We start from the raw sequence: 26,632 nt of genomic DNA, 5'->3' as shown, positions 1-26,632 counted from the left end.
GGGTGCAGGATTTTCCCCTGCCTTTTCCTGGGATGTGAGAGGTGACAGCGCTTCCGTCTTCCTGGACCTGGAGAGGGCAGCAGAGAAAAGCGGAGCATCCTTGGCTGTGAGCACCTGGATGGAGCAGGAGCAGCTGTGTTTCAGTATCCAAACACACTTCTCTGTGAGGAGGGTAATTTAGAGCAATTATACAGATTATTATTGCTTTTCTAATTAGTGCTTTTCCTACAGAATTATCTGAGTGTTTATTAGGAGCCGCTTGTTGCCAATAGCTTAACTGCTTCAGTACCAGTTTTTATCAAACATTAGAGGGACTTAATTTTTTCCTGTGTGTAACTGGTTTTGTTATCTAGTTTCACATAAAAGCTCCAATTAAATATTCATTTTGCTTTGTTGCATATGGCATGAAATTTTCATGAGCTGTATGTTCTCCTTGAAAGTTTTTTTGGGGGAGGAGAGGGCGAAGTACCCAGCACTCTCTTAAAGGCAGGAATGCATGCATGTGTGTTTGCTTTAGTGGTAGGGAGGGAACTGGGGGGGAGAAAAAAGGAAAAAAACAACAGAAGAAGCCTTTTCTCATGTACTGTAGAGATCCAGCCTTAAAGCTACCAGTGGAGGGAAAAAATTGCAAGGCAGGTGGAGTTTTGGTCCCTGCCCTCATGTCACAGCACAAGGCTGTGCCATTGAGGCTGATCCCAGAGAAAAAAGGTTTCCTTGGGGGCAGAGATGATGGTTTTCACTCTTAGCCCTTTTTCCAGCTTCCCAAGTCCCTTTGAGCAAGTTTCATGGGCCCATAGCCTGTGCAATCCTTGGTGCAGTCAGCGTGTAAACTTATATTCCTGGGAAGGGTTGCCTTTCAGTGATGCCGATGGAAAGTGTTGGGATCAATGGTGGCTTGATCAGGGGATTAAAAAAAGTTAGCAATAAATGAAAAATTAAAATTAGCAACAATTAAATTCTTACCATCCTCTCTGGCGAGGGGTAAGGATTTAAAGAGCTTGCATTTACCTTCCCCAGTGCGTGAAACTTTAATTTACCAGCAGTTGATTTCTACCCCACAGCTGTAGGGCTGGCTCACCTCCTGCCATCCCTGTGTATAAGGGTTGTGGGTTTTTTACCCAGGATTAGCTGACCTGTGGTGAGAGCATGGGTTTGGGTTTGTATTGAGGACAAGATCCAGCAAAGCAAGTGGTTGTGTCCTCCTGGGCTTTCACAGCATCCCAGCAAGCAGAGGCAGGCAGCTGCCAGAGAGGCTCAAGATACCCCATTTCCCCCTGCCAGCTTCACCCTGGGGACCCCCAGAATATATTTCATGGAGGAATAGCAAAAAAGTTTATACTGAAAGTACAAGTTTCTAAAAACTATGTTGTACTGTGAAGCAAAAAGGGGGGAGAAAGGCAAAATTCTGGCTTTTATTTTTTTTAAGCCAGGAAATTTAAATTATAACAGCAAAGACAAAACTGCATTTGAATCAAATGTCTTTCAATAAATTCTATAAAAATCTAAATACTTTCCCTGAAAATAGAACTTGTTCTTAAGACACCTTTGTAGTTTGGGGTTTTTTTGTCAAGGGGAAAGCCTGGTTTGGGTTAATTTTTTTGATCAATTGTCTTTTTGATAATTTCTCACGTAGTATCATGACTTTGATAGAAATCAATCACCCTCTTCTTTATCCACAGAAAAGAGCACCACTTCCCACCTCTATTTGAAATTAAAAAGGGAAAGAAAATTTTAAAAATTAGGAAAAAATATTATTTTCAATTTTTCTTCCCCTTCCCTTGCTTTCAGAGGGCAGATGGGGTGGTGGGACATGGAGAGCCAGGAAAGAGCTGCCACCTTTTTCCTCCTCCTCCCCATAAAACTAGAGAAAATAATTCAATTGTTTTCAAAAAGATTGTAGTAAGCATATTTCTAAGGACTTTTAATAGTAATGTATTGGGTTTTACCATAGGAGACAGAAGAATCCCACCAGCCACAGTAGGTGATGGGATGAGCAGATGTGGGCTGCAGCTCTCCAGTAGAGGGATAAAAATTATTTTCTATAATAAAAGAAGTTTCTAACTGGTAACACTTCTGCCAATTCGGGGTGGCCCAGTTGTGCCTGGCTGCCCGCCATAAGCTCAAAGAGCTGCCTCAAAGAAGGGAACATGTTTGTGCCTATTTTAGGATAAAATAGGCTCAAAGTGCTTGCCCAGTATGGATAGGCAAACCAAATATCCTGTGTGTTTCTGGATGCTTGTGTTTTACATGGCTCTGATTTTTACATGTATATAAGTAAAATTTTTTATATATATGTATTTTTAAGGACACTTTTCTCCACAATATCACGGCTTGCAGAATAACTACCTGACAAAACATTGACCAGAACATCAAATCCTCCGAATTATGTCCTACTTATGGGTTTTCAAAAGCAAGCTTTAGAATAAATTCCCAGGGATAAATAGGATGGGAAATACACAGGCTAATATGTTTACACGCATCGCAAGTGACACTGTTGCAACTGCTCAAATCAAGGAAGGTGGTAAGATAAATGAAATTCATAGTCAATAGATCACTTCTTATCCCCCTCTTGGAGCAAGGGGTTCACGTTTTGTTTGGTTTGGATTTATAATTTTTTTTTGCCTGTATGCAGCAGTGACTTCTCTGCAGCTATTCCTGAACATGGGAGTAGGAGCAGGGGGACCTTGAGGTACCCGGTGAGACCATCACGACCTTCCCAGGGTCTCCAGGAAGAGCCACACTGCTTGGGGATGGTCTCCTCCGAGGTACTGAAAGCCCTATTTTTGGATAATGTCCTACATTTCTTTTTTTTATTGCCAACGTGAATTACTCTGTCCTCTCTTTGTTTTAAATAGCAAATTTTAAACCAAGCTTAACTGAAAGGAAACTATGGAGCATATTAGAGGTGAATGAAAGCTGGAGGGGGAGAGAAGAAAAATTCCCGTGTCAAAAGGTGAACTTTGGGTTGAACAAAACCTTCACAAAATGGCATAAAATTAAACACATTTTGTTGGGGGAGAGGAGTGTCCCAAAAAATTTAGAGGTAAAGCATCATTATAAATTAGCCTAAATGGGATATTTACATTTCAAAATAATATTCTGAGACTATCTAAAACTGATTTGAAAATGTGAAGCCCTTGCCCCGCTGCTGTCTTGGTAAAAAATTGAATTTAAATACAACAATTAGGGCCAAATTAAACATTCCTTTAATCTTAAATAAATGTTCTTAACTTTAAGAGAAGAAATTAAAGAACTTTGTTTATGGGTCAGACAAACTGTTTTTTCTCCAAACTTTAGCAGGGGTCAGAAAATAAGGGAGAACAGTTCAACTCGATCCATGGGACAGTGGATGGTCAGTCGGGAGGACATGGGGTGCCCTGGGCAGGACGGGCACTGGGGTAACTCTGGTCTGTGCCAGCATCCATGGAAAAGGGGTTTTGCTGCCCTGATTTTCTCTCCCCATTGGTTTAAATATGGCTTTTTCTAGGGTACGAGCACAGAAGCACTGTGCTTGGATGGTTCATCCAGGTTTGGCATTTTTATTTTTCTCTTACATGGTGCACATCCACTTTTAGCTTAATTCTTTGTAAATTGCCCTAAAGCCATCCTCACCTTTCCAAGCCCATTTCCATTAAGAGATGAGACGTTTCTTTTGGACAAGCCATTTTCCAGGGCAATTTGTGCTGCCCTGCAAGATTTTCCTTGAGAAGGTGAGACAAAAAAGGTACAGGAGGTGGGATTCCCTGAAACAAAGGGCTTTTCATTGAAAACTGACTTTTCTGAGTGTGGAAAAGCCAGCTGCCAATTTTCTGCCTCTTCTCAATATTATTTAGGTCTCTTCAGAGATTTATTTTGGACTGGGGAAAACACAAACCCCATCTGCAGACAAATTAATCGCTCTGAAAAGCCAGTCATCGTCATTTGTGATAATGGTTTGCGTTCGATTAGGTGAGTAGCCATATGAAAAGTAATTCTGAGTACTTCGTCATGAAAATAGCTTCAGTTTTTTCACTGCTGTTGCAAATATGGGGACTAGGGTCTACTCGGCTGAAGAGAGCTGCCTATGTGCCAGCCCACAGTGCTGTCCATCCTGCTTCTCCCCTGGCACCTTTTGGAGCCACCTGCAGAGCCAAGGCTTTGAATTTTGTGTTTTCCCCATTGATTTTCATTCCCCTGAACTCCTTTACCTTGTATCTTTTCTTCCTGCAAGTCTAAAGATGGTTGCGTGGGGAGAAGCAGGGACAGAAAAATTACATTCAGCCTGGGAAAAGCAAAAGCCTCACAGCTCCATTTCATCCATTAAAAAGTGGGATTTTTTAAAAAACTTAAAACATTAAAATACCATCTGTTAAAAGGAAAAAAATTTTAAAACAGTCAAATTTTGCCTTATCTTACCAAAATTTTTCAAAGTTACAAATTCAAGGAAAGGCTTGCTGTTTAGGACAAAGCCTGAAAAACATAAGCCTGCCTAGGTTTGCACCCTGTATTCCCAGAGAGTTCCTCTCTTTCCTAAGCACTAACACGAGCAGGTGCTCACTGCTCTTCGGCTGCTCCACTGAACTGTGCAGGAGCTGGCATTGCTGAATTGCAAAGTGCAGCCGTGCGCCCTGTGAAGCTACATCATACATAAGGGTCTCCAAAAGCCAGCTTTAGAGTAAATTCCCGGGGATAAATGGGATCGAAAAATACACAGGCTAATATGTGTGCACATGTGGGGAGCAGAGCTGTTCTCCTAACAGTTTAAATAGTGCAAGGCAGGCAGGGATGAATTTGATCATTGCAGGTCACCTTCATCTGCAATGCTCTGGCACTGTGGCTGAGCCACCATTGTGGCTCACTGCTGCTGGGAGGACCAGGCCCAGGGTGCTTTTGGTAGCCAAACAACAGGTACCGAGGAGGGGTTTGCTACTGGGTTGGTGGGATAAAACAGCCAAGCAAAGGCAGTGCTGTGGTGGTGCTGGTGCGAGAGGGGACAGCTAATGAGGGCTGTGCCTTGTTTGGAAAATGAACATGTGGAAGCTGTGGCTTTTTAGAGAAAGCGGCCGATTTGGGATGGATATCACTGGTTCCCAGCTGCAAACCAGTGGTGGAAATAACAACTTACAAATAGTGCCTTCCATGCATGACTCTAAATTTCCCTGGCGAAATTTGTCTGGGGAACAATTAACTACGTATCCAGGTCAGCCCCATCTTCCCGATGAGGGCTGTCTGCTGGATCTCCTTTTCTTTCTTTCCCCAAAATGGCTTTCCCATATGGAAATACAGCCCTCACTCAGGAGGAGCCATGACACCTTCTTTCCCTCTGGTGACATCCACCTTGCAGGGATGCCAGGCGTGAGCAGCACCTTGTCCACAGAAAAAAACCACAACACTTTTGGAGGCTGATGTGCAATTACCCAAGCTGGAAAGCAGCCAGGGCCAGTGAGAGGTCCCTAAAAGTCAGCATGGGCCACCTCTGAATCATCCCAGCCCTGCCAGGGAGAGACAACCCCAGCAAGGCAAGGGCATGGGACCCTGATCCTCTGGTGTAAAGATCAGACCAGGTCCCCGTAGGGTTTGGGCTGGAGGTTGGAAATCGAGCTGAGTTTCCTGGTCCGTGGCTTGATGTTTTTTAAACCAGCAGGTTAAGAACAGTCTCTTCCACCTAAAGGATGAAAAGATGTGGGGGGAAAAAAGAGAAGAGAAAGAGCTGCTGCCATTGAATAATTGATGAGTTTCAGACCAATCAATGTGACAGCAGAGCAGGGCTAATTAAAGGTTTCTAAGGAATCCCTGTAGTAATTTACTTGAATGTAAGAAGTTCATTCTTTCTCTCCCTTTTTTCCCCTCCCTGTTCTCAGGAATTCCAGTTAGGCTTCATCGGTCTCTAACCACCACTCACTTTTCCCCTCCAGGGGGGTGTTTGCTATGGAAATATGCAATTAATATTGCAGCGATCATAATTGCTAATTATTAAAACAATGCTACCCCCTTTTTCATGGCCAACTTTCTTGCTCAAAATCATTTAAATAACAGGGAAAAGAAAAAAAAAAGAAAAGACAAGGTGGCTGGGGCTCAGCCAAGCCAGGATTAAGTGCTGAGCATGGCTGGGTTTGGCTGTAATTCAGTGCATTCCCACCATGTCTGCCTGAAAATTCAGGGCAAGGAACTGCTGCCGGCAGGTGTCCCTTGCCTTAACCTTGAGCTGTGCTGAAAAAATGACCCACAGTGCTGGCGTGACCCTAACCCATTTAGTGATGAAGTTATCTGGATGGTTCATCTGTGTTTCTGAAGCAGCCATTGTGGTGGCTTCCTGGTGCTGTTATGAAATATTAACAGTTGGTGATAAGGAATTAACTGTCAGAGGTATAGGTTGTCAAGGGAAAGGCGAATCAGGCAGGGGAGAGGTGCTCAGTGCCAGGGACCTGGTCTGGGGAGGGGATGCAATTCCCTCCCATGCTTGGCCAGGGCCTGTCATCCCACCAAAGAAATATGGGGATTTTGGGTAGCCCAGATGTCAGGAACCTGGGGGAGTGGAGGAGAGCATGGCCAGCTCGTGGTGCTTCCCACAGGAGTGAAAACCCCAAGGTCATACTCTGATGGGCAAGAGTTGAAGTGTTGTGCGGCTGAGTCAGGAGAGGAGCGCTGGGGCTGGCTCTGGTTGCTCCCCATGCTTCGCATCCCAACCCTTTCCTGACCCATTGCTTGAGTCACATCACGGGGGACCTGGATGAGGCTGAGATGGGATGGAGGGAGTACACATGTGGCATCATATGAGTTCTGTGGATTTGGGCATGAGCAGGAGGCTGTGGTAAGAGCTGCTGGTGCAGGTTGCTCTTGTGGAGCTCCTTGGAGGACCTCCTCCATGCCTTGGTAACTGCTGCAGTTGCGAAGGTAGGGAACTTAAATAATAGACCGCACTTAAAAATAGCACAACCAAAATGTGAAGAGCACTGGTGTGGTTTTGTCACCCACATGAATACGGAGCAAGAAAGGATGAAAAACCTGCTCCCAAGGGAGCTGGAGGTGTGTTGCACACAGCCATTTGTGCACTAAGCATCAGACTGCAGGAATCCAGAGGGGATTTGCTGGGAGTTTCTGGAAGCAATGTATGTGGAAATAAGGCTAAAAAAAGTCCCCTTGTGTGTTGAGGTTAGCAAAGCAGCTGTTTTCTCCTGCACATAAATGAAAGCAAAAATCAGCAAGGTTATAATAAAATATGAAAGGCTTATGTGTAAGCTAGGAAGAACCGCTTTGAATGGGTTCCAGGTGGTTGAAGGTGTAGCTATAATACAGCAAGCAATTAGAAACAGGTTTGCTATTAACTGGATTACTTTGCTGGTTGCTTTGATGGAGCTGACCTTTCCCTCCTAGCCCATCCTGGAGCAGGTGACAGGTTGGAGACTGCCTGGCCCTCACCCTTCTGTGTTAAGTACAGGTTTTGGTCCCACATATCTTATCTTTCCCTGCCAGAAGTGAAAGACTTGGTGTCTGTAGAGCTGGTGGTGTGACAGTTGAGTCCTGGCTCTGATCAAGTCATTTAGGCAGTGCAAACCTGTGGTTGGGAAAGCAGGAGGAGTAGGCTGAGTTCCCCTTTGTTCCTTCTAGAGCAAAAACAAACCCTGGTGGGTCTGGGAGGCTTTTAGGAACTTTTTTCTTTCTCTCATTACAGTGGATGCTTCACCCTATTTATTTTATAACACTATCAAACATTCATTACAGATGTTACCAGCTGATTTGCCTGGAATCACACCCATTTATCCCAGGAATGAATGGGAGACTCTGTGTGAGCCAGAAATTTTCCTGATTTGCTGAGATTTCATTTTCAAAGGACTTGAACCTAAGTAATCTTTTCCTGCAGCTCACAAAGCTACCTAGAACTTAACTGATCTATTTTAAAACCCACCGCTGATCCTGCTGGGATTTGAGCCAGTAATTTGAAGAAAATCTCTCTGTTGCTTTTCTTAGGTGTGCTCTGCTTTCCACCACCAGCCATCTTGTTGGGTCACCTGTGATGAACAGGCAGAGCAACCAGGCGGTGAGTTGACTTCAGCAGAGGGAGAAAGGGAACTGCTGCTGGCTCCAGTTTGTAGGGACAAACTGGTTTTGGATTGGGCATGGCAGCAGTGGAAGAGCTGCCTCTGTTACTGCTCCAGCCAGGTGGCTCCTGTCTCTGTGTTGATGTTTACACACCTGAAGCTGCACCATTTTGGCCTGAATAAATGCAAAATAGAGATGTAGGGTCAACTGCCAGGAGTCACTCAAGGCTGCTGAGAAGCCAGGCAGGTAACTGAGTCTGCTTCACATCTTTTTAACCTCATGCTAGTCAGTGGTTTGACCAACACATCTTCTAAATCTGTTCCCCTCGCTTAGTGTCTGCCTCATCTTCATCACACCGACAACACCTCAGTTGCAGCTCTCTCCATCTGCAGCTTTGGGGAAGGTCCACAGTCAGTTATTTAAAATAATTCCCACTGTTGGTTCTTGCAGGCTCGAGCACCCCTCCGAAATGCTGTCAAGAAGACCCACACCAGGCTCCCAGTGCTGTGTCCAACTCATCTCCTTCCCAAGCCAAACCATTGCATCTTTACCCAGTGTTGGTAGGTGAGGAGTTCAGACTTGCCTCTGACTTCTGAGGGTATCAGAGCCTGTTGATGTTTTTTGTGGAGTAAGTGAATGTGGCCTCCTGTGATCTCATTGCCCTTATTGGATGCAAGCCGTGGGATAGAAAAACAACCCACAGAAAGACACAGAACTGAGGCCTTGATATGCAGGACAGGAGGTCAGGGGCACAGCTGGAGCACTGAAGCAGGAGAGCGCACTTATCTGTTTATACCATATGTGGAACTAGCGTGCTAGAACACATTCAGAGGCGGTGAGGAGGGAAAAATACTAGCTCAGGAGGCAGACTATATTAAGGCTGCTCTTTTGTTAACAAATAGCTTTGGCTTTGCTTGAGCATGAATACGGAGTCCGTGTCATGAATCGCCACAAATGGTGCCCCGTGTGAGGAGCAACAAATCGACCTAAGAAGGTGAACCGGTGGCGAGCCCCACAGGACTGAAGTGCTGCTGAAAGGAAGCAGGAGCCGGCTGGAATCCCTCATCAAGTGAGGTGAGCTGTGGGGAACTATGGGGAGCAATATATCGTCCGAAGAGAAGTCAGTACTGAGCCTAATGGAGGTATACCTATGAAAGCACAAGGTTGATATTGACCCGCAGTCATTAAAGAGAATTTTGAAGTGGATATCGATAAACTGTGAAGGGGTCGATGCAGTTAACATTTTTAACTCTGAAAGTTGGGATGAAGCAGGAGTTAAATTGTGGGATAGAGCAACAAGGTCGGATAAAACTGCGGTGGAGCTCTTAACTCCCTGGAGACAATTAGAGCTTCTGTGCAAGCAGGAAGCTAGTTACTGAGATACTGGAGAGTGTGAGTTCACCGCTCTACCCACTGCCCCCCCAATGCCCCACCATGGAATTAGTGGGAATGCTTTACCTTTGCAGAGTAAAAACATGATATTAGTCGAAGGGCCTGACAAACATGTAGCGTTGGTGCACCCGTTTGTATTAGCAACACCAATTACATTATGGGGACGGGACTGTATGAGTCACTGGGAGGTGCAAAGTGGGTCAAATTTATCCTGAGGGCCACTGCAGCGCAAGCCACCTTAGAATTGACATGGACAACACAAACTCCAGTATGGGTGGAACAGTGGCCCCTGCCTGTTGTCAAATTGCACCATTTACACAAATTAGTTGACGACCATTTACGTGCAGGACATGTAATTGTTCACGTACCTACCACTAGTCCATGGAATTCACCTGTGTTTGTAATTCAGAAGAAAAGTGGTAAATGGCATCTCTTACATGACCTAAGGAAAATTAATACTGTAATGGAGGACATGGGTGCGCTACAACCAGGCATGCCGTCGCCTGCCATGATCCCCTGCAATTGGCATCTTACTATTATTGATTTAAAAGACTGTTTCTTTACAATTTCTTAGCATCCTAACGATGCCCCTAAATTTGCGTTTTCAGTCCCTTCCATTAATATTAGTGAGCCCCACAAATGTTATCATTGGGTAGTGTTGCCACAAGGCACGAAAAATAGCCCTACGATATGTCAATGGTTTGTAGCGAAAGCCCTATCCCCAGTACGTGAACAAATTGCTGAAGCACTTACCTATCACTATATGGATGAAATCCTTAGAGCCGCAGAATCTGAAGAATATATGCAAATGACCTTAGCGTTTGCACCCCACCAAATAAAGCAGGCCGGTCTGCAAATTGCACCAGAGACGATTCAACAAGCGAGCCCATGGCAGTATTTAGGGTGGAGAATAACAGAACAAAAAATCAGGCCACAACATGCAAAAATCCAAACCAATGTCAAGACACTTCATGATTTACAAAAACTCTTAGGAACTATTAATTGGGTTCGACCTCTGTTAGGTATTATGAATCATGAATTAAGCCCTTTATTTTCTCTATTGAAAGACAACCCTGAGCTTTTATCACCTCGCGTTTTAACCCCTGAAGCAACGGTGGCACTTACAAAGGTTTCTGATGCTATTGCTTCGCGTCAAGCAGATCGCATCTGTCCTGAACTACCCTTTCAACTAGTCATCTTGAATCCATCTACCCGGCCATATGCACTGCTTTATCAGTGGGATGTAACACGCAATGACCCCTTAGTGATAATCGAATGGATATTCTTGCTAATCAGTTACATAAGACCATCGTGACACGTCCTGAAAGCTTTGCCCTGCTAATTATGAAAGGACGACAATGACTCGGAGTCTTAGCAGGACAAGATATTGCCAGAATCATTGTACCAGTGTCATCATATACATTACAGTATCTGATGCAAACTTCTCTAGACTTTCAAACAGCTTTAGTAGACTTTCCTGGTCAGCTAGATCAAACACTTTACCTGTGCCTTTGCATCCTTAGGTACCCCACATATAATTAAGACCAACAATGGCCCAGCCTATATCTCACATCGTCTACTAACCTTTTTTTCAAGATTGGGGGTGAAACACATCACAGGTATTCCTCACTCCCCCACAGGGCAAGCCATCGTTGAACGAGCACATAACACCTTAAAATGGTGTTGTTACAACAAAGCGGGGGAGCTAGAACCTTAACTCCACAAGACCGTTTAGCAAAAGCACTGTATGTCCTTGACTTTTTGAATTTTTCCTATACAGGTCCCCCATTAGCCGACACTATCTCTCTCTGCAAACAGACCGGCAGAGCACTGAAGGAAAGGCGGAGGTCCTTGTACAAAATTTAGAATCCAGGATAATGGAGGGTCCCTTCCCCCTAATAACATGGGGGAGAGGTTACGCTTGTGTCTCCACAGGGTCAGGACCTCGCTGGATCCCAGCCCGTTGTGTTTGGCCATATCGGTATCAACCCTCAACAGAAAATTTCCATCGGAAGAACCAAACCCTACTGAAGGAAAATGAAGATGCTCTGTTTGTTGATTGTATGTATAATCTGTTCATGTAATGGGGTATGTTCTTGGCCAGGGTTACCCAAGCTGCCATCGTCTAATAATGTTTGGGTAACACTGGCGAAAGCCATAAACCAAGACTCTCTCATTCTGAATATATTCAAAAAAGTATTCAGCAGCCAGAGGAAAAAAAAACCTGCAGAAACTGCAAATAGATAATGATTGGAGTTGGCTTGATCAGCTCGTTAGTAGGCTATGCCTGGGCAGATGGGTAAAAACCCTTGTGAAGTATGTAATCTTTTGCATTGGAATGTGTATTGTTATCTGTATCCCAAGCTTATTACAATGCTTACAACGTTTAACAGATAAATCTCTGAAAACCATATTGATAGTTGAAAAAGAAGGGGGAATTGTGGAGTAAGTGAATGTGGCCTCCCGTGACAGCACCGGAGATCTCATTGCCCTTGTTGGACACAAGCCATGGGATAGAAAAGCAACCCACAAAAACACAGAACTGAGGCCTTGATATGCGGGACAGAAGGTCAGGGGCACAGCTGGAGCACTGAAGCAGGAAAGCGCGCTTATCTATGTTTATACCATATGTGGAGCTAGTGTGATAGAACACATTCAGAGGCAGTGAGAAGGGAAAAATACTAGCTCAGGAGGCAGACTATATTAAGGCTGCTCTTTTGTGAATAAATTACTTTGGCTTTGCTTGTGCATGAATATGGAGCCCGTGTCATGAATTGCCACAGGTTTTCAGGAGGAAATTAAAGCATGGAGAAGGCCATCCCCACCTCAGTGTGGGCTGGTGGGCTGATGGGACCATGTGTGCCAGGAGCCAACTCTGCTCTTGGAGAGTAGCAGATGGTCGAAAAAACTGTTAACCCAGCCGAATTATGACAACAGATATTTGAAGATGTTCACATTCAAATTCAAAATGTTCACCCCCTTGGATGAACTAGGCAGGATGAAGGTGTTTGTTAACTAAAAGGTAGGGAGGAGACAAAACAAACCTCCAAAAAAGGTGGTTGTGCCAAACGGTCAGAAGGTTTTTCACCACCTGTAATCAGGTGTGAAGAGAGGAAAGATGGACCTTACATGAGAAAAAAGCAGCCCCTGCACTCTTCCTGCAGCCCTCCTGGGATGGATGGCGCATCCTCTAAGGAGAGGAACTGGTTAAAACCGCAGCTCCTGTGTAGCAGCAGGATCTGCTGCACAAGCAGTGAAAGATTCGTGGGCTGTAATGATGCACACGGGCTGTATGGAAATGCCCACCAGCCCTCAGCAGCGTCTGAGGTGCAGACAGAGGGACACGGCATCGAGAGGCAGAGGGAGCGTTGATGCACTTGCTTTGGGGAGGGAAGCAGATAATGGATGTGGAATGTTGGCTGTGCTTTGTCATCAAACAAGGGGCCTGAAAGATGGTGCGCTGGAATATAATCAGTCATTCCTTGATCAAGATGTAATGCTCTCGGGATCCTTCTTTTTTTCTCTTTCTCCCCACCACGTTGGCGAATGCTTTTATTTCTCACTCTTTGACCTTTTTCTCTGTTGTTTGCGGTGCTCGGATCTGTTCCTCTTTTAACCAAGAGCGTGCCGCCCTCCTCTATCCTCTTCCCTCCCTTCCCCCAAGCCTGAAGATACTGGTGTGAACTCGAGGAAATCACATTTCCTAATCTGCGTGGTCTCATCTTGAAAAGACCTCCTGCTTTTTATTCTCCCACAACATACACATACTTAAGTTTTATTTCTACAGTACTGTAGATGAGAATAGTACTTCAAAGACAAATAAACAGGTCAGTCCCTGCTTTGTGATTGCCATAACACAGCAAAGGATGGCAAATAAGGGGTTTTATTACATCTCACCTGTATTTAGGCAAATCAAACAATTGCATTTTTTACAGCCCCGTGTAATGGCCTGATGCAAGCAAATGAGACCTCTCTCCCAGGGAGTTTAAGCAGCATATTAGCTTTATCACTTGATGACCCATAAAATGCTTGCGCACCTCTTAGTGATTACCTGACTCAGCACAGCTCTGCAGGGAGGATATTTAAACATTTTTTGTATTATTTCAAAATGTCATAGCTGTAGTTGCAAGCCTTTTAAAGGCGGTGACTTTCCCTTTCATCTTTGTATGGGGTGGTAAACTAAGGAAGATGGGAATGGAAAGACAAAAATAAGGTTTCTTCATATCTTGGAGGTGGAATTTCTCTTCCATCCTGTCTCCTCTGATGACATTTCATTGCATGAAAAACCTGGTAGGCATAAACCTAACAGTGTTGATGGACAGGGTAAATGGAGAAATTTTCCCTCTCATGAGTTGTGGCAGAGAATCAGTGCATGTTGCACAGTGGTTAAAAGGCAGAAGAGAAAAGCAGTGAGAGTAAATTCCACACATCATCTCTGCAGGCTGCACATGGCAGGAGAGTTCCAACTCATGTGCTGGTCTTCTGGGCTGTGGAGCACTTCACCCACTGTGCTGGTTTTGGCTGAGAAGGGGTTAATTCTCTTCACTGTAGTGCCTGTAACAGTTAGGAACCTTTCCAGCTACCCATGCTCTGCCACGTGGGCAGGAGGCTGGGAGGGGCGGGGCCATGGCCAGGGCAGCTGACCAACTGGCCAATGGGATGTTCGTTCCATACCATGTGATGCCATGACCAGTATATTAATGGGGGCGGTTGGTGGGGGGGAAAACCTGTGGCTTGGGGGGCTGGTGGTGTTGGATTGGTGAGTGGCTGTGTCATGTATGGTTTGTTTTGGTGGTTCATTCCCCCTGCCCTGAGTTTCACACCTCTCATTGTTTTCCTTTCCATTGCATTTTTGTTGTTGTTTTATTTTAATAATTAAACTGTTCTTATCTCAACCCATGAGCGTTACAATTCTGATTCTCTCCCCCATCCTGCTGGTGTGGGGCTGAGTTGCCAGCTAAACCATGACAGTCTTTTTGGCGCCCAACGTGGGGCTCAGAGGGTTTGAGATAACAACAGCTGCTGGTCACAGCACCATGTTGTCCTTTTTGCAGTTGGTGTTAAAAATCGGTGTTGGTTTGTTTAGTCTGCTGTGATTAGTAACGTTTTGCCTATGAGATTTGTTACACAAACACTCGTTTTCAGCTTTATCTAGTATTTGGGTTTTTGCTGAAACCGTTACTGTACTTTGGATACCACCTTGTTGAGGCAGTTAGCAATTGTACCTCCTCCTCTGAGAGATTTTATATGGAGGAAATACAGAATAGTACCTTTGCAACTTTGTTCTATGATGTCTCTGCCTCTATTACAATAACCCTCTTGTATCTTGAACATCCTTGGGTGGTTAAGGTGTGCTTATTGTTAGTTTTTGGGCATGTTGTTTTGGTTTTGACTAAACAACTTAAAAATATCACCCAGAAATCTGCCCCGAGGCTTGATATTTACAAGTGGCGGGGCATGTGGGATAGCATGGGCAAATACCTAGGGCAGTGGGCACCCCAGTGTTTTGGAGTTTCACCCCTGAACAAGTGCAGAATCCTGAAAAACTAGTAGAATATTTGGAGAAAGTAAGTTGTTATGCTGGGAACTCCAGAGAGACACAGATAACTGCAACATGCTGGGGCCTGGCCCATGGCTACCGAGCCATGCTCAATAGTATTCAGTGCCCCCAAGGGGAAGAGAAGGTCTCTGGATTGAGAGGCAAAGTGACAGGCACTGTAGTCACTCCAGCCCTGATGACAGGCATGGTGGCCACTCAAACCCCCAGGACAAGCACTGTGGCTACTCAGACCCCCATGACAAGTACTGGAGCTGACTCAGAGAATCAACCCATGCCAATATCACTCGCCCCCATACACAAGAATAAATTTTGGAAGTGCATGTCAACTCGTTTAGAACGGGATGATGAAGAAGCAGGGCCATCACGAGGAGAGGAGGAAGAAGTCATAAATGAAATGGAAACTACCTGATCCCTATCCTTGAGTGAGTTGTGAGATATGAGAAAAGATTTTGGCTGTTGTTCAGGTGAGCACATTGTCACCTGGCTGCTCTGATGCTGGGATAATCGGGCCAGTAGCCTGGAATTAGAGGGAAAAGAAGCCGAACAACTGGGATCCCTTTCTGGGAAAGGGGGTGTTGTCAAAGCAATTGGAAGAAGAACACAAGCCCTCAGCCTCTGGAGGGGACTCCTGTCCGGAGTGAAGGAAAGGTATCCCTTCAAAGAAGATGGATGGCTGGAAACATATCCTGTGCCCCATGCCAGTGCCCTGAATGCTATCCTGGGTCTCAAAAACCAAGTCCTGTGGTGACAGAGAGGATTGCATCAGACAATGGGACTCATTTCCAAACAAGCTCATAGACACCTGGGCCCCAGAACTTGGCATTGAGTGGGTGTATCACATCCCCTATCACGCACCAGTCGCTGGAAAAATTGAACGATAAAATGGACTGTTAAAGACTACACTGAGAGCAATGGGGGGGTGGAACATTTAAAGACTGGGATACACATTTAGCAAAAGCCACGTGGTTAGTCAACACGAGGGGATCTGCCAATCGAGCTGGTCCTGCCCAATCAGAACCCTTACGTACTGTGGAAGGAGACAGAGTCCCTGTAGTGCACGCAAAAAATATGCTGGGGAAAACAGTCTGGGTTCTTCCTGCCTCAGGCAAAGGCGAACCCATTTGTGGGATTGCTTTTGCTGGAGGACGTGGGTGCACTTGGTGGGTGATGCGGGAAGATGGAGAAATCCGATGTGTGCCTCAAGGGGATTTGATTTTGGGTGAAAGGACTGTTGTGGTTCAGCCCCAATTGGCAACTAAATGCCACACAGCTGCTTGCCCACTCCCCCCACCCCTGGTGGGATGGGGGCGAGAATGGGAAGAGCATAAGCACAAAAAAAATTTGTGGGTTGAGATAAGAACAGTTTAATAATTAAAATAATGTTTATTATGATAACAATAATGATAATATAATAAAAAGGAAAAGGAAAAAAGACCAAAACCACAAATGATACAACTGCTCACCACCTACCAACCGACACTGCCGGTACCTGAGCTGCCATTGTTGCCTCCCTTCCCTGGCCAGCTTCTCCCAGTTAACATACTGGGCATGATGTAATATAATATGGAATATCCCTTTGGCTGGTTTGAATCTGCTCTCTTAGCTGTGCCTCCTCCCCTCCTGGCTTCTTGTGCACCTGACAGAACATGTGAAGCTAGAAAAGTCCTTGACTAGTATAAGCACTACCCAGCAACAGCTAAAACATCTGTTTTCAACATTATTTTCATTCTAAGTCCAAAGCACAGCACTATGCCAGCTGTAGTGAAGAAAATTAACTCTATCCCAGCTAAAACCATGACAACATCCATTGAACTGAATGGCATAATTCAAGCTGCTATATAATATTGTATGTCATCTCTTCTGTGGTTGCTATATGCCATATCAATGATATCATAGTACCAATCTCCCTGTCCATGTGTCGTGGTTTAGCGGCAGCTCAGCCCCACACAGTCGCTCGCTCACTCCCCCACCGGTAGATGGGGGAGAGAATCAGAAGGGTAACGCTCGTGGGTTGGGATAAGAACAGTTTAATAATTAAAATTAAAAGAAACAACAGTAGAAATGCAATGTAAAGGAAAACAACGAGAGGCACAAAGCCCCGGGGAAGGGAGGAAGGGAGGGTTTCGGGGAACGAACCGCCGAAACAAACTGCACGCGCTGCAGCCACTTGCCGCCCGCCGACCCGCCGCCTCCGCGCTGCCACTGCCCCCCCTCAATATATTGGTCATGGTGTCACATGGTATGGAATGAACCTGCCATTGGCCAGTCGGGGTCAGCCGTCCCCACCATGGCCCTGCCCCTCCCAGCCCCCCCCGCCACGCGGCAGAGCGCGGGAAGCTGGAAAGGTAGCCAACCCCCACAGTGAGGAGAATTAACCTCTTCTCAGCCAAAACCAGCACACCATGGAAGATGAACTTTGATGAAAGAAGCAAAGTGCAGCAGTGATGGAATGACGACTGACTTAGTATTCAACAACCCAACACCACACACCATCTCTCCTGCACTGAAAGACTGATATGACAAATGAAGCCCAGAGTCATGGACTGGGTGAAATCAATGGATGTTTTTATGGACATTTTACAGGGAAGGTCCATGAACTAAGGGAATGCTGTCTGTGTATTATGTCAAAGGATGGGAAGGGGAGGGGTGGTGGTTGGTGAGGTTGTATTGGATGGTATGGGACCTGGGCATAGTGTAAATGATATGGAATAAGGGGTGGAGAATGTGATGGTTTTGGCTGAGAAAGATTTAATCTCTTCGCTGTAGTGCCTGTACTAGTTAAGGACCTTTTCAGCTTCCCATGATCTGCCATGTGGGCAAGAGGCTGGGAGGGGCGGGGGCACAGCTGACCCCAGCTGGCCAATGGGATGTTCATTCCATACCACGTGACACCATGACCAGTATATTAACTGGGGCATTTAGTTGTGCACAGGGGAGTGGTTGGGGCTTGTGGACTGGTGCTGTTGGGTTGGTGGGCAGGGAGCGGCTGTGTCGTGTGCGGTTTGGGTTGTTCATTCCCCTTCCCCCCGCCCCGGGTTTCGTACCTCATTGTTTTCCTTTTCACTGCGTTATTGTTGCTGTTGTTGTTCTTTTGTTTTAATTAATAAACTGTTCTTAGCTCAACCTACAAGCTTTCTCGCTTTTACTCTTCTGATTCGCTCTCCCATCCCGCCGGTAGGGGAGTGAGCGAGCGGCTGTGTGGTGTCGAGTTGCTGGCTAAACCACAACAAAATGTAGGGAAAAGTGATGCAGAAGGAAATGTGCTTCAGAGCAACTGTTGAGGGAGCAATAAATGGGGAGGAATGAGATCCAAAAACAGGGTCTTGGGACAAGAATTTTTAATGACAATGTTTTTGAGCATCTCAGTTTTGGGGAACCACTTTGTGAATAAAGCAGGTTGGAGAAAAAAATATTTTTTTATTTTGTTAAAAACTTCAAGGCTCAAAATTCACATTTTACCAAATTTGGATGAAAAGCCAATATTATGGTACCTTTTTGATATTAATTTTTGGGAAAAAGTCATTCTGACAACTATTTAATTGAAAAAACCCTTAATTTAAATTAGGGGGTTTTTTCCTACTGAAGTGATGACATTGAAAAAGGATGTCTCAAGATGAAATGAAAATGTTTTGAAAATAATGTAAATGAGACTCTTCAATATTCTAAAAAGTTTTTCTATTTCTTTATAAAAAAATATCTTGTTTCAGTTGGTGTAGACATGAGAAACTGTTCAGTATTGCCAGAAGCACATTGCTCCTTGGAAATGTCGTCTTCTAGACCACTCTGCTTTTTCGCTGGGCACCATAAGGCCCCGCTGTCCCCCCTCTGTAACTCAAGTAGCCATAGTTTCACTGATCATTTTTTAAACCAAAATCTTTGCTTTAGGGACTGTTTGCGTAGAAAGGAGATGAAACTGTGAGCCTGGATACTTGGTGGTGTCCAGAAGAAGCAGTTATTTGGGAGTGGAAAAAGCACTAACTTTCACATGTTACAATTTTTTTCCAGTTTCACCATAGATGTTGCCCATTCCCATTCCCCAGCTTTATCCGGTATGTTTCCAAATGCTTTATTCTGCTGTTGTTCACTTTTGTACATGTACTTAAATAGGGTTGAATACTCTAGCAATGAAGTATGTGGTGAAATGATTAGAGTATCCAGATCTTCCCTTTTAGATCTGCTCAAAGAGCAAAGGTTGGAGCTGCCAACATGGTGAGTGTGACTTTGCTCCAATGGAAAAGGTCCTCCATTTTAAGCTCTACGTGGTTTTTTTTTCTCTGTAGTCACCTGGAACTAATCTATGCAAACCCGCTCGGTGTGGCTGAGAGGTAATTCTTGCAAGGCGACAGGTATTACAGTTTCACTGGGAAATTTTTTTTTCCCCCACTTGTACTTGCAGAGTGGATCTCAACAGGGAGATAACAGGGAGTTATCTCAACACTGAGTCACATGGAGAGGACAAGGGGGAACGGACACAAGTTGCTCTTGGGGAGATTCCGATTGGACACCAGAGGGGAATTTTTCGCAGTGAGGACAGTCAACCATTGGAATAATCTCCCCAGGGAAGTGGTTGACTCGGCCACATTGGACGCCTTCAAGGGTCATCTGGACAGGGTGCTGGGCCATCTTGTTTAGACTCTGCTCTTCCTAGAAAGGTTGGACTAGATGATCCCTGAGGTCCCTTCCAACCTGTGATTCTGTGATTTCCTCTGGCATGGGCTTCTTAAAGATAAACCCCACTGATTCTGTGGCCCAGGAGTCCCCCAGTTTGTCCCAGTCATCACACTTATATGGGCAATGACTAGACTACAATCTGCAGGGCCTGGAGTTGAATTCAGGTGAAAACCCAGGTGTTCACTCACATCTGAGATGCCTCAATGCACCCCACAGGTGCTGTGCAAGCCATGTCTCCTGGAGGTCATGTCTTCAATGTGCCATCCCCTTAGAGATGTTTTGACTAGGTCTTATGGCATCTGGCACTGGATACCTGTGTTTGGGAACCTCATTCCCATCCTCTTTGCAGTTTGGTCCAACAATGGAGGTTGTCCAACTTCTCTTGATTGGAGGATGTGGTGAGATCCATTGCAACTCCATCCAGCTGACCTCCATCATTGTGGGGTGGATGAGATGTTTGAGCATCAAGGCTACCTAAAGCTCCTGCACCACATTGTCAATGGGCCCAAATGTCACCAAACTTGAAGCTGAGTCCAAAATCACAGCACCTTTGGGCTGCAAAGGAGGTTAATAGTGGGGGTTCTCCTGTTGGCCTCAGCACAGCATCTCCCTCTACCCATGCTTTGAGAAGCACCAAATGCCAGGTATGAAGCATAATCTTCCAATCTTTGTGGAAAATTTTGAGGGGATGGAGTGATTCTTAAATAATTCTGAAACTGTGCAGACCTCCCTATTTTAGTGATTCTATTTCATCAGTCACACTGAAACTTAATCTGTCTCTGGGAATTCAATAAGTAGATATCACAAAGGGTTTGTATGGCACAGTGATAGATCATCTATTCTGAAGTATGCACACTGAGCATATTAGTAGTAAGATTTACTCCCTAGAACAGCCCCCAGAAATAGATCTCAGGCCTTAGTTAAAGACCACTCTCTTGATTCATTATCTTGTCACTGGTCCCAGCATTGGTTTGATGTATAGATGGCTGTATAGGAAGCAGAGCTTAATAACTGGACAAGAACACTCTGGGGTTCTGTCACTGACTAGACGGAGTTGCCTTGGGCAAGCCACTTGCTCCTAGATCACCAAAAATACATTGGCACTTCAAATTTGGTGACATGGATGGGAGACAGTGGATTTTTTGAGGATGTGGACTCTTTGCCTGTGTCACATTAGAGTCAGTGTGTACTTCCCGTTCAGCTTCTGAGGTTCAGTCCACTTGGAGATGGAGGAGGTGGAAAGGCTGCAGGGTCTCACACAGGAGCTGTAAGAAAAGGTATCACTCAGTGGTATCTAGACTGACATTGGGATGCTGCTGTCTATTGGAGCAATGTGCCTTGGGGCAGCTGTGGGGAACAGATTTGTAGGGAAAGGAAGGTTGGCAAATATGTGCTGGGGGGTCCCTTTTTACTTGGAGATTTCCTGCAGGTTAGGAGGAGGGGATATGTTAGCTACTACTTCAATTTTTAATGACTGTTTTCTCAAAATCCTCTCTAAGGCACAAGGCAGTTATCTTTGCAGTCCCAACTTTACTTTGTAGGCAGTTGGACTAGATCATCATTGTGAGTCCCTTCCAACTGAACTATTCTATTATTTCTATATTTGACCCTATCTATCATTTTAATCTCTGTTATATTCACGGTAAACAAACAACCCATCCTAATTTTTCCTCCTCTGGAAAAATTTCAGAGGGCTGAAGACTGCTAGCTGTAAGTCACCAACTGGAAAATACTCAGGTCAGTAAGGGGTAAACAGAGGTAAGTGGTATTGACCCATTTATAATTTGCTCACAATAACGCACATTCTCTTTTCATATGCACCAAAGAACAAAGCTTCCTTGCCTTTTTCCATTTATTGCTGCTCCACTAAAAGTGCCTATCACCTCAGAAATTACATCATTTTTCAGCTTGCTTTTGGATGTCAAACCAAACAAAAAGCCAGACTTCTAAGATAAATGTGTCTGTCTAAGCAATTTTTTTTGTTAGTCTTTATAATACAACTTCATCCAAATGCTTCCTAAATCAGGACCTGAGCTGGTTTTGGCTGAGAAGGGGTTAATTCTCCTCACTGTGGGGGTCGGCTACCTTTCCAGCTTCCCGCGCTCTGCCGCGTGGCGGGGGGGGGCTGGGAGGGGCAGGGCCATGGTGGGGGCGGCTGACCCCGACTGGCCAATGGCAGGTTCATTCCATACCATGTGACACCATGACCAGTATATGAAGGGGGGGTAGTTTCCGGCTCGGGAGCGGCGTGGCGTCGGAGCCAGCAGACCGGGCGGCGGGCAGCTGCGTCGCGTGTGGTTTGTTCCGGCGGTTCGTTCCCCCTCTCCCCTCCCTTCCCCCGGGGCTTTGCGCCTCTCGTTGTTCTCCTTTGCATTGCATTTCTATTGTTGTTTCTTTTAGTTTTAGTTATTGATCTGTTCTTGTCCCAGCCCACGAGCGTTGCCCTTCTGACTCTCTTCCCCATCTGCCGGTGGGGGAGTGAGCGGGTGACTGTGTGGGGCTGAGCTGCCGGCTAAACCACGACAGGACCCTGCTTTGGCTTTGACAATTCTTTGGTGATTTCTGAGACTTATATCGAATAATGCAGCTGGCTGGTGGGGGGGAGTCTGCTGTGGGTGTTAGTTTGTGGAAACAAATTCCTAACTATTCTGGTCTGTAAATCCTGAACCTAATGCCATGAAACTTGCATCAGTGAGTTTAGTCCCAGCGTATTGGCGTTTTAAGTTTTGACAATCCCATTTAACTATCTATACTGATACCTACAAAGGAACCTTTTCATGGGCAATTTGAATTACACTGGAATAGAAGGAAAGCCCCCAGTCATTTCAATGCACTTTGATATTTAATTTGCAATCCCGGGATAGTGTAACTTCAGTTAAAGTCAAGTCATCCCACATACCTGTCTACTGACTTGAGTTCACAGAATCACAGAATGGTAGGGGTTGGAAGAGACCTCTGAAGATCATATTGTCCAATCCCCCTGCTTGAGCAGGGACACCCAGAGCAGGGGTCCCAGGAATGCATCCAGGCAAGTTTTGAATGTCTCCAGGGAAGGAGACTCCACAACCTCTCTGGGCAGCCTGTGCCACTGCTCTGTCACCCCCACAGGAAAGAAGATTTTTCTCATATTGAGGTAGAACTTCCTGTGTTCCAGCTTGCGCCCATTGCCCCTTGTCCTGTCATTGGGCACTATTCAAAAGAGCATAGTCCCATCATCCTGACACCCTCCCTTTAGATATTTATAGGTATTGATGAGATCTCCCCTCAGTCTCCTCCAGGCTGAACAAGCCTAAGTCCCTCAGCCTTTTGTCATAAGGGAGGTGCTCCAGTCCCCTGATCATCTTGGTAGCTCTCTGCTGGACTCACTTGAGCAGTTCCCCATCCTTCTTAAACTGGGGGGCCCAAAACTGGACACAGTACTCCAAATGTGGTCTCACTAGGGCAGAGTAGAGGGGGAGGTTAACCTCTCTCGATCTGCTGGCCACACTCCTTTTAATGCACCCCAGGATATTGTTGACCTTCTTGGCCATAAGGGCACATTGCTGGCTCAGTTTCCTGCATTAACATGACAATGTTCGACAATGTTCAACAATGAGCAAGGAGAGCACACAGTAAAACAAGCCGAAGGTATTGAGTCTCCTTAAGGCATCCTTTCCTTTTGTTTAATTTTTATTGTTTTTTTTTTTCCCCCTGTAGTGGCTTTACCCACCTGTAATTGCAATAGAAAGAAGGAGCCAGGAGATATTTTGCACGCGAGACAGTGGTTGTGTTATTATGGTGTATTATGCTACTTTCCATTAGACCAAAAACTTTTCATCTCTAACCCTAGGAGGTGACCTACAGTAAATACAGTGTTGTATTTAGCTTTTGTAAATAGCTTAGCTCTCATGACTGTTTTATAGTGGGGTAAATATTATGTTCTCTTCACTTATTTACATCCGCACAGCATCGCAGAAGACTTGGTGGTGTTAAATATTAATTGTAATCTTCAGTGAATCTATGCTTTTGTCAAGAGTGTACTGGGCCACACATCTTTTTTGGCCTTACATACACGTTGAGAAACCACATGATCTTCTGAAGAAAGACCTGGAACTGCATTATCAGTGGTTTTAACCAAACTGCCCCTCAGCTTGATGGCTGTGGCTTCCATTGCTTTTACTCAGCTGGGAGGAGGGAGAGAAGTCTCAGACAAAGCTGTACATGGCTGGCCCAACACTTTTACCCTAACCTATGTGCCTTTTGCATCCCAGGGCAAGTCCATGTAGAAGGATTTCAGAGATTTATGAAGGCCAGAACGGATCAGCCAGTCTACCTTGCTCTGTATCTCAGTCCAGTGACCCCCCTGACTGAGCCAAGAACTTGTGTCTGCCTGAAGTATATCTTCCAGAGAAGCAACCATGCTTTTGGCTGGAAGACATCAATCAATGGGGAATCCACCATATCCCTTGGTACACTGCTATTACTTGACACACGGTTAATTAATTTTAGGATTACCAATGATTTCTAATGCCATTTTCCTGGATTTTGCTTACAGCCTTGTGTTTTTGTTGTGCCTGTCCTGGTAGAATTTCAGATCTTGCCTGGTACCTTGTACTTTCTCCCTGGGAAGAGCAGGTTCTTGGTCTTGTGATGGAGGGTAATAGTTCATCTTTTTCTTTTGATACGCTAAATGCATGGAGCTCTTGTGCTCTGTCCAAAGTTTTTTCCAGTCACAGATTGTCCACGGCACTTTTTTGTATCTCAGTCAATTTTTGCATCTCATCTGATTTAGAGCTGGGGGAGGTACTCAGTACTCCAGGATCAGTCTCTCCACAGTGCATGAAATACATTCCTCTGAGGGGCTCGAGGCTGCTTTTTCAGTATTGTCTTCCTCCAGATTGACTATGGGATTATCTCTAGTTTTTCCATAGTTTTTCATAGATAAATTATTGAGAAACTACTCCAAACTGAGACCCAACTTCAGACATGAATGGGACTCTGAGAGGTGCTATTATTATTATCTATGCTTACAGCTTAGGGTTCCCCTCAAATTTCAGAATAACTTTTCTCAGGCAGCAGGCATGGATTATTGATGATCCACATGCTCTGTATACCCAAATAAATTTGCCCCAAGGTGTCATTTCAGACATGTAACTAGCTATGCACAGAGCTGTCAGCATCTGTGGTGTTGATTGACTTCAGTGACTTCTCACTGACCAAATGTTCATTGATTTCACGTTCACCCATATTGGTGCATCTCAGTTGCCTTCCTTCAAGTCTCTGCTGAATTATACAAATGTAGGAGAGTAGAAAATAGCCAAACTGGACAGAGGAGGTTAAAGAGCAGCTCTTAATGGAGGGGAAAAAGAACTTAGGTCTTTGAGGTATTAATTTTTAAATCACCCTCCAAGAATGCTTCATCTGAAAGATGACACCTCTTTTCCTGGCTGTTGCTGGTGCCGGCTGGGGTCACTGTTTATGCTCTGGTGGGTATCAGAAAGGTGGTTACTTAGGCATGGAAGAAAGCTGGTGTAATGGAATTTGACAGCTTTGATTTTACATGGAAGGCTCATTCTGCACTTAAACATCTCCTTTCCCCATGAATACCTTATTTAAATGGTTGGTATATAATTTTTTAATGAGATGTTCCTTAATCCATCTGACCAAAGACTGGGAAGACTACAACTTTACAAGAGGGACAAAAACCTTCTGGTTTCATTAACTGTCTGATTTTCTGATTCATTGACTTTGGTGGCCTTTATTTGGCAAGAAATGCCTTTTCTGCCCCACATAACCCCAACCCATTAAAATGATTGCAGAAACCAGAGCAGTTGCTGGTACTTGCTGGAGTTTATCAAGTGACTCTTAGATCATAGTAGTAGCCTGGTTATTTTTAATCAATACAAATCAAGTTTTGAAGCATCTATTATGTCCTGGTCCGGGGCAAACTAAACTACATTACAAAACACTTAAGCTCTGTAAAATTTCCTGACCTCTGAAATCTCTTATGACCTAGTTGCAGCTTCACAATGTCTAGTGCTAATCTCTCCATTAAAGCCTTTTCAACTGTTTCCTAAACTGCTGCACAATGTAGGTATTTAGACAAAAGCAGCAGCTTTCAGAGCCATTAAAGGCTCAGGCCAAAAGTAAAGATGATTTTCTTATGGCTGAGGATGTCTGACAGCCCAAGGGGGATTGAATGTTTTTCAGCTGACCCTTATTTAAGATAACCTGTGAGTGTCAGGATTATGGTGCTAAGATTACTGTAGTATTTAAATATTATGTTATTAGTCAAATACTGGCATATATAAACCCAAGATAATTTGGGGGGGAGATTGGGGAAGGGGGGAATCCACTGTCAAGGCTCAGATTTAAGCTGTTTAGTTTTAGTTCACAATGGAGTCTTTAAAAATATGCTCTTCCTCTCTTATAAACTATTTATATTTATGGTTCCAAATTAAAGTTTGCTGACCCTGACATGCTTTATTTTCATTTACTAATCAGCAAATGACTTTTCTAATTGAAACATGTGTGCTCCATTTGTGGGAGGGTGTGTTATATCAGTTTCCTTGCTTGGAGGGAAGGAGAATATGAAATCTGTGTTATTCTCCTCAAATTTTTAAATTCCTGAAACTCCCAGAACCCTTACAAAGGAAAATGAAGAAAACCCAGGGACTCTCTCCCAAGGAAGAGCCCAGCTGCCAGCTGAGCAGAGAGTTTGTTTTGCTGAGAAGAGATGGCAAGAAAACCCAAATTAAGGGTCTCTTCCAGGCTCAGCCTGATCCTTCAGCCTTTCCACAGAAAAAACAAGGACTGGTATGAGGTCAGAAGAGTCACCCCTATGAATATGTTTTTCTCCACCAAATGGACAGAGGGATTGGTCCAGCTCTCAGTAGCACAGTCATTGGTGTCTGAAGGTAGGTGGGATGATTTCCACCTTGGCACACACAGAGATCACCTCCTTTGCAAAATATCTTTGCAAGAAAACACAGGCCCATTTGTTCTACAAGT

Source organism: Phalacrocorax aristotelis, chromosome W, assembly GCF_949628215.1.
Source record: "Phalacrocorax aristotelis chromosome W, bGulAri2.1, whole genome shotgun sequence".
NCBI classification, from domain to species: domain Eukaryota; kingdom Metazoa; phylum Chordata; class Aves; order Suliformes; family Phalacrocoracidae; genus Phalacrocorax; species Phalacrocorax aristotelis.
The sequence above is the reverse complement of the archived record's forward strand: the minus strand, read 5'-3'. Positions refer to the sequence as shown.